Source organism: Entelurus aequoreus, linkage group LG11 (genome assembly GCF_033978785.1).
Source record: "Entelurus aequoreus isolate RoL-2023_Sb linkage group LG11, RoL_Eaeq_v1.1, whole genome shotgun sequence".
Classification (NCBI taxonomy): Eukaryota; Metazoa; Chordata; class Actinopteri; order Syngnathiformes; family Syngnathidae; genus Entelurus; species Entelurus aequoreus.
The window spans coordinates 72,351,530-72,369,558 of record NC_084741.1 but is presented as its reverse complement, the minus strand read 5'-3'; the positions used below and the strand labels follow the sequence as shown (position 1 = coordinate 72,369,558).

Sequence of the window (18,029 nt, the reverse complement as noted above, 5' to 3'; positions counted from 1 at the left end):
TGTTAGATCCACTATGGACTGGACTCTCACTATTATGTTGGATCTACTATGGACTGGACTCTCACTATTATGTTAGATCCACTATGGACTGGACTCTCACACTAATATGTTAGATCCACTATGGACTGGACTCACACTATTATGTTAGATCCACTATGGACTGGACTCACACTATTATGTTAGATCCACTATGGACTGGACTCTCACTATTATGTTAGATCCACTATGGACTGGACTCACACTATTATGTTAGATCCACTATGGACTGGACTCACACTATTATGTTAGATCCACTATGGACTGGACTCTCACTATTATGTTGGATCTACTATGGACTGGACTCTCACTATTATGTTAGATCCACTATGGACTGGACTCTCACACTATTATGTTAGATCCACTATGGACTGGACTCACACTATTATGTTAGATCCACTATGGACTGGACTCACACTATTATGTTAGATCCACTATAGACTGGACTCTCACTATTATGTTAGATCCACTATGGACTGGACTCTCACTATTATGTTGGATCTACTATGGACTGGACTCACACTATTATGTTAGATCCACTATGGACTGGACTCTCACTATTATGTTAGATCCACTATGGACTGGACTCTCACTATTATGTTAGATCCACTATGGACTGGACTCTCACACTATTATGTTAGATCCACTATGGACTGGACTCTCACTATTATGTTGGATCTACTATGGACTGGACTCTCACTATTATGTTAGATCCACTATGGACTGGACTCTCACACTAATATGTTAGATCCACTATGGACTGGACTCTCACAATATTATGTTAGGTCCCCACATCTGCGGTCCCCTCCAAGGTTTCTCGTTGTCATCCCATTGGGTTGAGTTTTTCCTTGCCCTGATGTGGGATCTGAGCCGAGGATGTCGTTGTGGCTTGTGCAGCCCTTTGAGACACTCGTGATTTAGGGCTATATAAGTAAACATTGATTGATAGTCCGGAAAATCCGGTACAAAATGCTGCCTTGGCCAGACCTGCGCTTAAATGTATTTTTTGGGGGAGAAATCCTCTTAATTCCATTCAAATTGAAAAGTACGTCCCTTGGCAGGAGTGTCAGCTCGCCCAGAAGCCAAGTCATTTGCATGCTGTTACGTCTTGTTTTCTTCTTGCTTTGTCTCCCCGCCGCCATGTTGCTCATAATAGTGATGCTATTTCCGTGTCTGCCGCTCCCTTGCCGTCTCATTACGCCTCGTCGTTCTGCCGTGGCTCCCACATTCTGCTCTTATCTGGGTTATTGACTTGTGTCAATGTGTGTACACGCGGGGGGATTAGCTCACTGGGGGGAAATTGACTTCACTCGGGACTTAAAGGTTCTGTTTTTTTGTTTGTTATCGTTCTCTCCCTTCAGGGTGACGACTGGCTGCTGCCTTCGCCTCTGCTGACTTTGCGAGGAGTGAGGGCCTCCGATGCGGGAGTGTACGCCTGCAAGGCCGAGCATCCCTCCGTGCCGCACAGACGGTCGCACAACGTCAGCGTCGTCGTTTTGCCTGGTAAGATCATCTCATTTTGAGCTTGGAGTTTAAAGTGTACATACACGTGTAAAGAACATGATGTCATGGCTGTCTTGAGTTCCCAATCATTTCTACAACTCTTATTTTTTTGTGATGTAGTGATTGGAGCACATACTTGTTGCTCACAAAAAAACATTCATGAAGTTTAGTTCTTTTATGAATTTATTATGGCTCTACTGCTGGGTCAAAAGTATACATACAGCAATGTTAATATTAGCTTACATGTCCCTTGGCAAGTTTACCTGCAATAAGGCACTTTTGGTAGCCACCCACAAGCTTCTAATTGAATTTCTGACCACTCCTCTTGACAAAATTGGTGCAGTTCAGCTACATGTGTTGGTTTTCTGACATGGACTTGTTTCTTCAGCATTGTCCACACGTTTAAGTCAGGACTTTGGGAAGGCCATTCTAAAACCTTCATTCTAGCCTGATTTAGCCATTCCTTTACATTGCAAAAAGTCAGTGTTCAACAACAAGGAAAAAAATACAAAAATGAGGGGTATTTTCCTTGAACTAAGCAAAATTATCTGCCAATAGGACAAGAAAATGTGGCTTGTCAAGACTTTCCAAAACAAGTAAAATCAGCTAACCTCAATGAACCCCAAAATAGCTTAAAATAAGTATATTCTTACTAATAACAAGTGCACTTTTCTTGGTACAAAAAATAATATGAGACCTTTTTTCTCAGTATGTTGAAAAATATTCTTAAATGAAGTAAATGCTAGTGACATTATCTTGACATAATGATATGCGCTCGGCATGACATTTTTTGAAAGCAGCAAACTTATACTAAAAACTAGTTTATTTTTTTTAACGGAAAGGCAACAAGGCAACATCTTGTTACTCTCGGGGTCTACTAGCCGCTCAGGCAAATCATATTGTCTAAAAAGGCATTTTTCCATCCATAACATGACATCATCGCGCCAAGTGCGTGCTCTTTCAGTCAATTAGTGCGCAAGGTATATATATATATATATATATATATATATATATATATATATATATATATATACAGTGCCCTCCAAAAGTATTGGAACAGTGAGGCCAGTTCCTTTATTTTTGTTGTAGACTAAAAACATTTGGGTTTGACATCAAAAGATGAATATGAGACAAGAGATCAACATTTCAGCTTTCATTTCCAGGTATTTACATCTGGATCTGATACACAACTTAGAAGATAGCATTATTTGTAATGGAACACAACATTTTTAGGTGAGCAAAAGTATTGGAACATATAAACATAAAATAGATTAAAGTAAATAAGACTTAATATTTAGTTGAAAATCTTTTGCTTTCAATAAGTGCATCAAGCCTGTGAGCCATTGACATCACCAAACTTTTGCATTCTTCTTTTGTGATAATTTCCAGGCTTTCACCGCAGCCTCTTTCAGTTGTTGTTTGTTTTGGGGGGTTACTCCCTCCAGTCTCCTCTCCAGCAGGTAAAATGCATGCTTTATTGGGTTTAAGTCTGGAGACTGACTTGGCCAGTCTAAAACCTTCCACTTCTTGCCCCAGATCAACTCCTTTCTTGTTTTGGTCGTTATATTGCTGCATGATGAAGGATCTCCCAATCAGTTTGGTTGTATCTTTCTTTAAATTAGCAGACAAAATGTTTCTGTAGACTTCTGAGTTCATTTTGCTGCTGCCATCATGTGTTACATCATCAATGAAGATGACGTCCCAGAAGAAGTCATGACATTATGTTTCACAGATGAGCTTGTATGTTTGGGATCATGAGCAGATCCTTTCTTTCTCCAAACGTTCGCCTTTCCATCACTTTGAAAGAAGTCCATCTTTGTCTCATCAGTCCCATAACACTTTTTTTCAGCATTTTCGAGGCTCATCTCTGTACCTTTTGGCAAATTCCAGCCTGGCCTTCCTGTTCTTGCTAATGAGTGGTTTGCATCTTCTGGTGTAGCCTTTGTACTTCTTTTCATTAAGTTTTCTGCCAACATTAGATTGTGATACTTTCACTCCTGCCGTCTGGAGGTCGTTGCTGATGTCACAAACAGTTGTTCTTTATAGCTCTCACAATGTTTCTGTCATCAACTGCTGATGTTTTCCTTGGTCTACCTGTTCCACGTCTGTCGCTTAGTACACCAGTGGTTTCTTTCTTCTTCAAGACATTCCAAATGGTTGTACTGGCTATGGCCAATGTTTGTGCAATGGCTCTGATTGATTATCCATCTTCTCTCAGATTCACAATTGCTTCTTTTTCACCCATTGACAGCTCTCTGGTTTTCATGTTGCTTCCACCTCTAAATGCAGTCTGCACAGGCAAAACCTATCCTACCCAATCTGAAACTGAGCTCAGACATTCAGTGCTATTTATTGTGTGAATAATCAATGTAATTGTGAGACACCTGGGTAACAAAACACACCTGTCAGTCACATGTTCCAATACTTTTGCTCTCCTGAAAAATTAGTAGGTTCAAACAAAAGGTGCTATTTTCTAAGTTGTGTATCAGATCCAGATGTAAATACCTGGAAATGAAAGCTGAAATATTGATCTCTTGTCCCATATTCATCTTTTGATGTCAAACCCAAATGTTTTCAGTCTACAACAAAAATAAACAAATTGGACTCACTGTTCCAATACTTTTGGAGGGCACTGTATATATATATATATATATATATATACACTACCGTTCAAAAGTTTGGGGTCACCCAAACAATTTAGTGGAATAGCCTTCATTTCTAAGAACAAGAATAGACTGTGGAGTTTCAGATGAAAGTTCTCTTTTTCTGGCCATTTTGAGCGTTTAATTGAGCCCACAAATGTGATGCTCCAGAAAGTCAATCTGCTCTACGGAAGGTCAGTTTTGTAGCTTCTGTAACGAGCTAAAGTGTTTTCAGATGTGTGAACATGATTGCACAAGGGTTTTCTAATCATCAATTAGCCTTCTGAGCCAATGAGCAAACACATTGTACCATTAGAACACTGGAGTGATAGTTGCTGGAAATGGGCCTCTATACACCTATGTAGATATTGCACCAAAAAGCAGACATTTGCAGCTAGAATAGTCATTTACCACATTAGCAATGTATAGACTGTATTTCTTTAAAGTTAAGACTATTTTAAAGTTATCTTCATTGAAAAATAAGGACATTTTAATGTGACCCCAAACTTTTGAACGGTAGTGTATATATACCTGTATATATATACAGCCCGGCCCTCGGCCAATTTTTTTTAATTGTAATTTTTTAAGAATTTATCTGAATGTGCATGAACTATTTCTGTTCAAAATGGTTTGAAATGTCAAATGTTTCAATATTAACTGTCCGTTTACTGTAATGTGCCAACTGTACTACTATAAGAGTACATATTTTCTATTGTTTCATTGAAAATAAAACAGCAAAGTTCATTTGGCTGTCAATTTTGTCAAAGTCATGATTTTTTTTATTTCATGCTTGAAGTAAGAAATGATTACTTTAAACAAGTAGTTTTATACTTGTGAGTGTTGATGACACAGCTTTGCATCAGTTGATATTCTAGTTTCAAGCATGTTTTACTCAATATAGCTCATCAAATCTCAGCAACAAGCTGTAATATCTTACTGAGTTAATTTAGGACAAACAAGTAAAAGACTCTAACATAAAATCTGCTTAGTGAGAAGAATGATCTTATCAGACAGAAAATAAACAAATATCACCCTTATTTGAGATATTTCATCTTACTTAGATTTCAGTTTTTGCAGTGTACCACTTTCGACGTGTGTTTGGGGTCACTGTCCTGTTGGAACACCCAACTGCGCCCGAGACCCAACCTCCGGGCTGATGATTTTAGGTTGTCCTGAAGAATTTGGAGGTAATCCTCCTTTTTCATTGTCCCATTTACTCTCTGTAAAGCACCAGTTCCATTGGCAGCAAAACAGGCCCAGAGCATAATACTACCACCACCATGCTTGACGGTAGGAATGGTGTTCCTGGGATTAAAGACCTCCCCTTTTGTCCTCCAAACATATTGCTGGGTATTGTGGCCAAACAGCTCAATGTTTTGTTTCATCTGACCACAGAACTGTCCTCCGGAAGGTCTTATCTTTGTCCATGTGATGTCAGATGTCAGGTTCAAACACCGATGACATCTATTAAACAGACAAGAAGCAAGGAATTAAACAGAGACAGGATTCAATTTGGCTCCTGAGGAGAAACGTCTGGGCTGTACTCTTTTACAGTCTTCCACCACGTTCTGACGAAATGGTTGCACGGCTCCTCTTTTATTTGGACTTTCCCTGATTACATGGCAACAACTGTTTGTAAGGCGAGAGGGGGTCGTAAACAGCTGTTGCACTCGGTCACAAAACAGTTCAAAGAAAAGATGCCTGGAGCTTGCGTCGGGTCCTGCTTCCTCTCCGCTTTGTAGATCTCGGGTCAAGACAAGATCTTCCTGTGGATCACAATAGATCAAAGAAACCGACACCTTCATGTCGCTTCCCATCGTACACAGTGGAGTTTTACAAGCCTTTTGCTTGGTGAGATCAAAGACAGCTTTTGTCCTCTCGCCGGGAACTCATGGAAACAGAACGTTTTGTGATAACTTACATAGGCAAGGCAAGGCAAGGCAACTTTATTTGTATAGCGCTTTTCATACACAAGGCAGACTCAAAGTGCTTCACAGACAACAAAGTGAAATGAAAGAAAATAAAAGCAAAATTAAAATGCAGACAATAAAAATAAAAACAGTGCAGACGTTAAAAGTTAAAAGATTAAAAGATTTAGCTGAAAGCTAAGGTGAACATAAAAGTCTTCAGTCTAGTTTTAAAAGTAGTGAGAGTTGGGGAGAGTCTGACATCTTCAGGAAGTTTATTCCAGCTATGTGTTGCATAGTGACTGAATGATGATCTCCCTTGATTTGAGTTTACTCTTGGAACCGCTAACAGATTGGTCTCAGAAGATCTTAGTGATCTAGAGGGCGTATATAGTGGGAGCATATCAGTGATATACTTGGGCCCTAGACCATGTAGTGATTTATATGTGAGCAGGAGGATTTTGAAATCTATTCTCTGATGTACAGGGAGCCAATGTAAGGATTTAAGAATTGGTGTAATGTGCTCACATTTTTTGGTCTTTGTTAGAACTCTAGCAGCAGCGTTCTGAACAAGCTGTAGCTGCCTGACAGTTTTTTTGGGAAGACCTGCAAGGAGACCATTACAATTATGCTGACATCAGATGAAACAAAAAATGAGCTGTTTGGCCTCAGCAGATCCATAATAAATTCATAAAAGAACCAAATTTCATGAATGTTTTTTGTGAGCAACAAGTATGTGCTCCAATCACTTTATGACAAAAAGAGTTGTAGAAATGATTGGAAACTCAAGACAGCCATGACATTATGTTCCTTACAAGTGTATTGACTGTATGTTTTGTTGGGTTTTTTTGTCTTAAAAAAATACAATCATGTGCGCTTACGGACTGTATCCCTGCAGACTGTATTGATATACAGTATATTTTATACTGTACCAAAACTATTAATAACAGAAAGAAACAACCCTTTTGTGTGAATGAGAGTAAATGGGGGAGGGAGTTTTTTTGGCTTGGTGCACTAATTGTAAGTGTATCTTGTGTTTTTTATGTGGATTTAATAAAAAAATTATACAAAATTATTTTTTTTATTTTATTTTTTATTTCTTGTGCGGCCCGGTACCAATTGATCCACGGACCGGTGGTTGGGGACCACTGCTCTAAACGACCCTGGATAATTTTTTTTCGAAGTACGTCAAGAATGATAATAAAACCTGAAAGTAGTCCGAGAGTCTTCAATTAGGAGCTACTCGCCGTCTCGCCGGACTAACAGTTTGCATTCGTCCCGCCAGGCAAACTGTCTTATTTTTCATGCGATGCTAATACTCACGCGGAGTGCTAATTTCATTACAACATTCCGGCTAATCCAATTAGGCTCCCTCATCTGTCTCCATCATCTTTATCAGTGACCTATGACAAGACTGCTGCGTCGGAGCGCCTCACCCCCGTTTAAAACGCCGTCCTCTCCCCCCCTCTGGAAGCGCCACGACGCCACTGTACGTTATTTATTGTGGGGGGGATCGTACCACTGTACCTTATTTATTATGGGGGGGATCGTACCACTGTACCTTATTTATTATGGGGGGTATCGTACCACTGTACTTTATTTATTATGGGGGAGATCGTACCACTGTACTTTATTTATTATGGGGGGGATCATACCACTGTACGTCATTTATTATGGGGGAGATCGTACCACTGTACGTCATTTATTATGGGGGAGATCGTACCACTGTACTTTATTTATTATGGGGGGGGGATCGTACCACTGTACGTTATTTATTATGGGGGAGATCGTACCACTGTACTTTATTTATTATGGGGGGGGATCGTACCACTGTACTTTATTTATTATGGGGGAGATCGTACCACTGTACCTTATTTATTGTGGGGGGGATCGTACCACTGTACCTTATTTATTATGGGGGGGATCGTACCACTGTACCTTATTTATTGTGGGGGGGATCGTACCACTGTACTTTATTTATTATGGGGGGGATCGTACCACTGTACGTCATTTATTATGGGGGAGATCGTACCACTGTACGTTATTTATTATGGGGGGGATCGTACCACTGTACGTTATTTATTATGGGGGGGATTATACCACTGTACGTTATTTATTATGGGGGAGATCATACCACTGTACGTCATTTATTATGGGGGAGATCGTACCACTGTACGTTATTTATTATGGGGGGGGATCGTACCACTGTACCTTATTTATTGTGGGGGGGATCGTACCACTGTACTTTATTTATTATGGGGGGGATCGTACCACTGTATGTTATTTATTATGGGGGGGATCGTACCACTGTACGTCATTTATTATGGGGGGGATCGTACCACTGTACTTTATTTATTATGGGGGGGATCGTACCACTGTACGTCATTTATTATGGGGGAGATCGTACCACTGTACGTTATTTATTATGGGGGGGATCGTACCACTGTACGTTATTTATTATGGGGGGGATCATACCACTGTACGTTATTTATTATGGGGGAGATCGTACCACTGTACGTCATTTATTATGGGGGAGATCGTACCACTGTACTTTATTTATTATGGGGGGGATCGTACCACTGTACGTCATTTATTATGGGGGAGATCGTACCACTGTACGTTATTTATTATGGGGGGGATCGTACCACTGTACGTTATTTATTATGGGGGGGATCATACCACTGTACGTTATTTATTATGGGGGAGATCGTACCACTGTACGTTATTTATTATGGGGGGGATCATACCACTGTACGTTATTTATTATGGGGGAGATCGTACCACTGTACTTTATTTATTATGGGGGGGATCGTACCACTGTACATCATTTATTATGGGGGAGATCGTACCACTGTACTTTATTTATTATGGGGGGGATCATACCACTGTACGTCATTTATTATGGGGGAGATCGTACCACTGTACGTCATTTATTATGGGGGAGATCGTACCACTGTACTTTATTTATTATGGGGGGGGGATCGTACCACTGTACGTTATTTATTATGGGGGAGATCGTACCACTGTACTTTATTTATTATGGGGGGGGATCGTACCACTGTACTTTATTTATTATGGGGGAGATCGTACCACTGTACCTTATTTATTGTGGGGGGGATCGTACCACTGTACCTTATTTATTATGGGGGGGATCGTACCACTGTACCTTATTTATTGTGGGGGGGATCGTACCACTGTACTTTATTTATTATGGGGGGGATCGTACCACTGTACGTCATTTATTATGGGGGAGATCGTACCACTGTACGTTATTTATTATGGGGGGGATCGTACCACTGTACGTTATTTATTATGGGGGGGATTATACCACTGTACGTTATTTATTATGGGGGAGATCATACCACTGTACGTCATTTATTATGGGGGAGATCGTACCACTGTACGTTATTTATTATGGGGGGGGATCGTACCACTGTACCTTATTTATTGTGGGGGGGATCGTACCACTGTACTTTATTTATTATGGGGGGGATCGTACCACTGTATGTTATTTATTATGGGGGGGATCGTACCACTGTACGTCATTTATTATGGGGGGGATCGTACCACTGTACTTTATTTATTATGGGGGGGATCGTACCACTGTACGTCATTTATTATGGGGGAGATCGTACCACTGTACGTTATTTATTATGGGGGGGATCGTACCACTGTACGTTATTTATTATGGGGGGGATCATACCACTGTACGTTATTTATTATGGGGGAGATCGTACCACTGTACGTCATTTATTATGGGGGAGATCGTACCACTGTACTTTATTTATTATGGGGGGGATCGTACCACTGTACGTCATTTATTATGGGGGAGATCGTACCACTGTACGTTATTTATTATGGGGGGGATCGTACCACTGTACGTTATTTATTATGGGGGGGATCATACCACTGTACGTTATTTATTATGGGGGAGATCGTACCACTGTACGTTATTTATTATGGGGGGGATCATACCACTGTACGTTATTTATTATGGGGGAGATCGTACCACTGTACTTTATTTATTATGGGGGGGATCGTACCACTGCGGCAGTTGACTCTCGGGTCGCAGACGTGCCAAAGTGTCTTTGCCTTCGTTCCCCTGGAGCGCATCTACTAATTAAACAGGAACTCATTCCGGGGGAAGACGCCAGTAATGATTCCTCATCCTTGAAGGGCTCTCCAAAGTCGCATGTTGTCGCTTCTGCTGTGAAATTGCGGGTAAAATAACTCAACTTTCGACACAAAGGAATTGTCCATGTATGCAAACAAAGTGCTGGGGAGAAGATAACCGTTTAAATGTCAGGCAAACTTCCAGAACATGGTCTTCAAAATGTTCTAACTGTTCAAACTTGTTTGCATTGAGGGCCACATTGCAGTTATGGCTGAAAGTTTGGACACACCTTCTCATTCAATCTTTATTTTCATGACTATTTACATTGTAGATTGTCACTGAAGGCATGAAAACTACGAATGAACACATGTGGAGTTATGTACTTAACCAAAAAAAAGGGGAAATAAATGAAAACATGTTTAATATTCTAGTTTCTTCAAAATAGCCACCCTTTGCTCTGATTATAGCTTTGCACACCCTTGGCATTCTCTCAATGAGCTTCAAGAGGTAGTCACCCGAAAGGGTTTTTACTTCTCAGGTGCGCTTGAAGCTCATCGAGAGAAAGTTCTGGAATGTTTTAGAACTTGGAAAAAGGGTAGTTTGAATTTCCAGGATGGTGGAATGTGTTGAAGGTGGAATGGTTTGAATAGGTTGAAAAATGTGGAAATGGTGGACGTTTGAAAAATGGCCAATTCATTTTGAGTGGTAAAAATGTCCCGGAAAACCTGGAATTCTGGGAAATCTGGGAATTTTTGGAATTTGTCAAGGGAAAGCCCGCGATTCCCGAATAGGCTGAACAGTTGGAAGTTGGAACGGTTTGAATCGGATGAAAAATGACTGCTTTACACACTCTTGGCATTCTCTCAATGAGCTTCAAGAGGTAGTCACCCGAAAGGGTTTTTACTTCTCAGGTGTGCTTGAAGCTCATCGAGAGAAAATCCTGGAATTTTTTTTAGAACTTGGAAAAAGGGTAGTTTGAATTTCCAGGATGGTGGCATGTGTTGAAAGTGGAATGGTTTGAATCGGTTGAAAAATGTGGAAATGGTGGCAGTTTGAAAAATGGCCAATTTATTTTGAGTGGGAGAAATGTCCCGGGAAACCTGGAATTCTGGGATTTTTTTGGAATTTGTCAAGGGAAAGCGCGCGATTCTCGAATAGGCTGAACAGTTGGAAGTTGGAATGGTTTGAATCGGATGAAAAAGGACTGATTTGCACACTCTTGGCATTCTCTCAATGAGCTTCAAGAGTTAGTCACCTGAAAACATTTTCACTTTACGGGTGTGCTTGAAGCTCATCAAGAGAAAATCCCGGAATGTTTTTTAATTTGGAAAAAGGGTCGTTTGAATTTCCAGGATGGTGGCATGGTTTGAATCGGTTGAAAAATGTGGAAATGGTGGAAGTTTGAAAAATGGCCAATTCATTTTAAGTGGGAAAAATGTCCACGGAAAACCTGGAATTCTGGGAATTTTCGGCATTTGTCAAGAGAAAGCCCTCGATTCCTGAATAGGCTGAACAGTTGGAAGTTGGACCAGTTTGAATCGGATGAAAAATGACTGCTTTGCACACTCTTGGCATTCTCTCGATGAGCTTCAAGAGGTAGTCACCTGAAAACATTTTCACTTTACGGGTGTGCTTGAAGCTCATCAAGAGAACACTTTATTGTTCTTAATGGAAAGGCAACAAGGCAAGCGCTTGTTACTCTCGGGGTCTACTAGCCGCTCAGCCAAATCATATGGTCTAAAAATGCATTTTTCCATCGACAACATGACATCATCGCGCCAAGTGCGTGCTCTTTCAGTCAATTAGTGCGCATATATACAGCCCGGCCACCGGCCAACAATTTTTTAATTGTAATTTTGAAGAATTTATCTGAAAGTGCATGAACTATTTTTGTTCAAAATTGTTAGAAATGTCACATGTTAAATGTTTAAATATTAACTAGGGATGTCCGATAATGGCTTTTTGCCGATATTCCGATATTGTCCAACTCTTTAATTACCGATACCGATATCAACCGATACTGATATCAACCGATACATACAGTCGTGGAATTAACACATTATTATGCCTAATTTGGACAACCAGGTATGGTGAAGATAAGGTACTTTTAAAAAAAGTAAATAAAATAAGATAACTAAATTAAAAACATTTTCTTGAATAAAAAAGAAAGTAAAACAATATAAAAACAGTTACATAGAAACTAGTAATGAATGAAAATGAGTCAAATTAACTGTTAAAGATTAGTACTATTAGTGGAGCAGCAGCATTGATTGATTGATTGAGACTTTTATTAGTAGGTTGCACAGTGAAGTACATATTCCGTACAATTGACCACTAAATGGTAACACCCGAATAAGTTTTTAAACTTGTTTAAGTCGGGGTCCACTTAAATTGATTCATGATACAGATATATACTATCATATATACTATCATCATAATACAGTCATCACACAAGATAATCACATTGAAATATTTACATTATTTACAATCAGGGGTTTTCGAGGGTGGGGGGGGGGGGAATATGGACATCAAGTAGTGGACATAGAGAGAGAGAGAGAGAGATCAGAAGGCATAAGAAAAAGAAAAAGTATCTGCATTTGATTGTTTACATTTGATTATTAGCAATCCGGGGAGGGTGTTAGTTTAGGGTTGTAGCTGCCTGGAGGTGAACTTTTATAGCGGTTTTGAAGGAGGATAGAGATGTCCTTTCTTTTATACCTGTTGGGAGCGCATTCCACATTGATGTGGCATAGAAAGAGAATGAGTTAAGACCTTTGTTAGTTCGGAATCTGGGTTTAACGTGGTTAGTGGAGCTCCCCCTGGTTGCACAATCATGTGTGCTTACGGACTGTATCCCTTGCAGACTGTATTGATATATATTGATATATAATGTAGGAACCAGAATATTGATAACAGAAAGAAATGGGGGGAGGGAGGTTTTTTGGGTTGGTGCACTAATTGTAAGTGTATCTTGTGTTTTTTATGTTGATTTAATAAAAATAAAAAAAACCCCAAAAAAACAAACCGATACAGATATAAAAAAAACCCGATACCGATAATTTCTGATATTACATTTTAACGCATTTATCGGCCGATAATATCGGCCGGCCGATAATATCGGACATCCCTAATATTGACTTTATTAACTAGTTTACTGTACTGTGCCAACTGCACTACTATATGAGTACCTATTTTCTATTGTTTCATTGAAAATAAAACAGCAAAGTCCATTTGGCTGTCATCTGTTTTAATTATGACACACAATTGTGTCAAAGTCATGATTTTTTTGTTCATGCTTGAAATAAGAAATGATGACTTTAAAAAAGTAGTTGTGAGATAAACACATAAAATCTGCTTAGTGAGAAGAATGATCTTATCAGACAGAAAATAAGCAATTATCAGCCTTATTGGAGATATTTCATCTTACTTGGATTTGAGTGTTTGCAGTGTTTCCCTTGACGCTCGATGCTTGTGTTTCACAGAGGATGCTCGTTGGTACGAGTCCAACACCAACTATGTCATACAGATGATCTCACTGGCAGCGCTGGTCGTTGTCTCGGCTCCCATTCTCATCTTCATCCAACATTACTACCGCAGGTATAAGAAGGCCAAGGTCAACAAAGGACCCATGTAAGTTGTACTGGAAATCCTTCTCCTGTCTCCTGCTTTTTCGTCACTGGGGTTTTCCAGATTTCTCAAATAATCTCAGTTTATTTATTTATTTTTACACATTTTAGGACCACAAAGTTTAAATGACTTGTGATGCATTAATCATATTGTCTTTGTACTTAAAAAAAATTAAGAAGGACTTTCCCTGTCTCCTGCTTTCTCGTCACAGTGTTTTTCCATATTATTCAAAGACGCTTTTCTACCGGTATTTTTTAAAAGTAATTTTAGGACACCAAAGTTAAAGAGCATCGTGATGTGTTATTACTGGTGTACAATCCAGCCTGTTTCCTGCTTTCTAATCACTGTTTTATTTCTATCTATTCTTTACTCATTTTATGACATCAAAGTGAACATGTTTTGTCCTGCATTACTGATATTGTTGCTGTATCTTTAATATAAGTATTATATATTTCTTACCTGTCTTCTGCTTTCTTTTCACCGGGTCTTAAGACATTTTCACGCATTAAGAATAATGTTACAGTACTGGTATAATATTACAGTACTGTACCTGTCATTTTTCCACCTTTCCCCCCCAAAAATCTTCAAAGACAATATATTTTGATTAAATACTACTTTACTATCATTTTTACCTCTGAAGGTCGTCATATACATTTTTATCGCCTGTCTCCTGCTTTCTCGACACTGGGGTTTCCCCACCTGTTTCTAAAGAAATTTTCTTCAAAGACAATTTATTTTGATTAAATATTACTTTATTATAAGTCTTACTTAGAAAGATTGTCATCAATTTATTTTTGCCTGTCTCCTGTTTTCTCGTCACAAGGTTTTCCTACCTTTTTAAAATAAACTCTCTTCAAACACAATTAATTTTGATTATTTATTACTTTTTTCTAACTCTTACCTCGGAAGGTTGTCATATATATTTTTAGTGCATGTCTCCTGCTTTCTCGTCACTGCGTTTTTCCGACTTGTTTCGAAAGAAACTCTCTCTAAAGACGATACATTTTGATTTGAGAGTATTTTCCTTTAACTCTGGGTTTTTCCACCTTAAAAAAAGAAAGAAAGAAAAACTCTCTTCAAAGACAATTTAGTTTGACTGAATATTACTTTATTCTCTCTTACCTCCAAAAATTCTCATATATCCTTTTTATTGCTTGTTTCCTGCTTTCTCGTCACTGTGTTTTTCCACGTAGTACTGAAAACTTTGTTCAAAGACAATTTATTTTTGGTTAAATATTACTTTTTTTCCCTCTTACGTCCAAATGTTGTCATATATATTTGTATGGCCTGTCTCCTGCTTTCTCGTCACAGATTACCTGCCTCTCTCAAACAAACTCTCTTCAAAAATATTTATTAGATATTGCTTTATTGTAACTGCCATTTAATTAGGTTGTAGTTGTAAATAATTTCCCCTGTCTCCTAGTTTCTCTTCACTTAGTTTTTCCACCTATTTCAAAGACACTCTTTAAGGAAAGTACAATTTCCATCCATCCATCAATTTTCTACCGCTTGTCCCTTAGTTTTTCCACCTATTTCAAAGACACTCTTTAAGGAAATTACAATTTCCATCCATCCATCCATTTTCTACCGCTTGTCCCTTAGTTTTTCCACCTATTTCAAAGACACTCTTTAAGGAAAGTACAATTTCCATCCATTCATCCATTTTCTACCGCTTGTCCCATTCTATTACTTTACTGTAGCTCTTAGAAATGAGCTTTTTGCCCCCAGTCTACTGCTCCAAAAATGGTCATATATTTTGTTATTGCTAGTTTCTTGCTTTCTCGTCACTGTGTTTTTCCACCTAGTACTAAAAAACTTTGTTCAAAGAAAATATATTTTGGTTAAATATTACTTTTTTTGCTCTGACGTCCAAATGTTGTCATATGTATTTGTATGGCCTGTCTCCTGCTTTCTCGTCACAGATTACCTGCCTCTCTCAAACAAACTCTCTTCAAAAATCATTTTGAGTAGATATTGCTTTACTGTAACTGCCATTTGGTTGTAGTTGTAAATAATTTTTTCCTGTCTCCAAGTTTCTCTTCACTTTTTCCACCACTCTTTAGGGAAATTACAACTTGATGTAACATTACTTTACTGTAGCTCTTAGAAAGTCCGTTTTTTTTCTCCCTGTCAACTGCTTTCTTGTCACTAGGGGTTTTCCCACCTTTTTTCCCCCCAAAGAAACTGACCATTTCTGTTCTGCTAGCCTCACAATCGCGCTGACCTCTCTTTTTCCTCCCCTTCGCAGTGATGACCACTCGCAGATCTCGCCCATGTATGAAATGGCTTGTCTGCAGCAAAACAGTGAGGAAAATTCCCTTCTGAACCAAAACGTGTGACGACGCTGCGACTGGAATGGAAATGGATTGGCAAAAGATGGAGTGTGTGGCCAGAGAGTGAGGGATGGTGTACTCGGGTACAGATGATGAGCAGCTGAGAGAGCGAGGCTAAAAGGGAGAGCAGAAATACTCCAAAGAAAAGAAAAGCAAAGCTCTGCAGATGCTTACTGGCGCGCTCACGCACTTTAGACTATTTTAGTTTTTATGCTGCAATGCTCACTCGAAACCGCTTGGGCTGATTATCTTGTGTGTGCACTTTGAGAAGGCTTATATTTATTTGCTGAGCCAGCATTACTGGCCTAGTGGTTGGAGTGTCCGCCCTGGTAGGTTGTGAGTTCAAACCCCGGCCGAGTCATACCAAAGACTATAAAAAAAATGGGACCCATTACCTCCCTGATTGGCACTTAGCATCAAGGGTTGGAATTGGGGGTTAAAGCATCAAAAATGATTACCAGGCGTGGCCACCGCTGCTGCTCACTGCTCCCCAGGGGGTGAACAAGGGGATGGGTCAAATGCAGAGGACACATTTCACCACATCTAGTGTGTGTGTGACAATCATTGGTACTTTAACTTTAACTACCGGGTAATTAACTTCATAAGCTGTTGACTCCAAGTTGTCTTCATGCAGTATCAGCTTGAGGCAATTTTGAAGGCATCAACCGTATGGTTAACCCCTACTTTGAGTTGGACTCCTTATATTGTACATTACATTATATTCTGTATATTGGTTGAAAATAGCAGACTTTTGCGTCATTGCGTCTTCTTTGCCTGTACTAAAGAAGCGCTGATATTTTATTTATTTAAAAACATTTTTACACACTGAAACTCTGTAAAGTGGATCGACCATGGGACCCCTTAAGTACAACACAATCTGAAATCAAGATATTATTATCAGTGATTTATTTGACCATCATTATTATTAAATCAACTTTTAATGTTCGTTAATCGTTGTGTTGAAGAAAACACTATGACCAATCTAAACGTTGCAAAAACAATCATTCAAGCAATGTCAATCTAAAGCAGGGGTCCCTGAACTTTGTGACTCCGGGGCCGCATTGGGGTAAAACAATTTGGCTGGGGACCACGCTATATATATATGTATATATATATATATATGTATATATATATATTAGGGGTGGGGGAAAAAATCCATTCGAATTCGAATCGCGATTCTGACGTTGTGCGATTCAGAATCGATTCTCATTTTTAAAAAATCGATTATTTATTTATTTTTTAATATATATATTTATTTTTTATTTTTTATTTTTTTAATTAATCAATCCAACAAAACAATACACAGCAATACCATAACAATGCAATCCAATTCCAAAACTAAACCCGAGCCAGCAACACTCAGAAGTGCAATAAACACAACAATTGAGAGGAGACACAAACACCACACAGAACAAACCAAAAGTAGTAAAACAAAAATGAATATTATCAACAACAGTATCAATATTAGTTACAATTTCAACATAGCAGTGATTAAAAATCCCTCATTGACATTATCATTAGACATTAAAATAAAAAAGAACAATAGTGTGACAGTGGCTTACACTTGCATGGCATCTCATAAGCTTGACAACACACTGTGTCCAATATTTTCACAAAGATAAAATAAGTCATATTTTTGCTTCATTTAATAGTTCAAACAAATGTACATTATTGCAATCAGTTGATAAAACATTGTCCTTTACAATTATAAAATCTACTACTCTGCTTGCAAGTGAGCAGACTGGGGTAGATCCTGCTGACATTTATGTATTCCATCAATAGAGTAGATCCTGCTGACATTTATGTATTCCATCAATAGACAATCCTTTTGAATCTTGGCAAAAATCTTAGCCACACGATCATCAAA

At 38.9% G+C, this 18,029-nt stretch overlaps 1 long non-coding RNA gene across 1 annotated transcript; it reads left to right on the top strand.

The window, feature by feature from the left end:
- The first annotated feature begins 1,401 nt into the window (after positions 1-1,401).
- Positions 1,402-17,278, top strand: LOC133660781 (uncharacterized). The gene is made up of 3 exons (XR_009827887.1): positions 1,402-1,539; positions 13,685-13,832; positions 16,078-17,278. It is a non-coding gene; the product is annotated as an uncharacterized LOC133660781 (long non-coding RNA).
- The last annotated feature ends 751 nt before the right edge of the window (positions 17,279-18,029 follow it).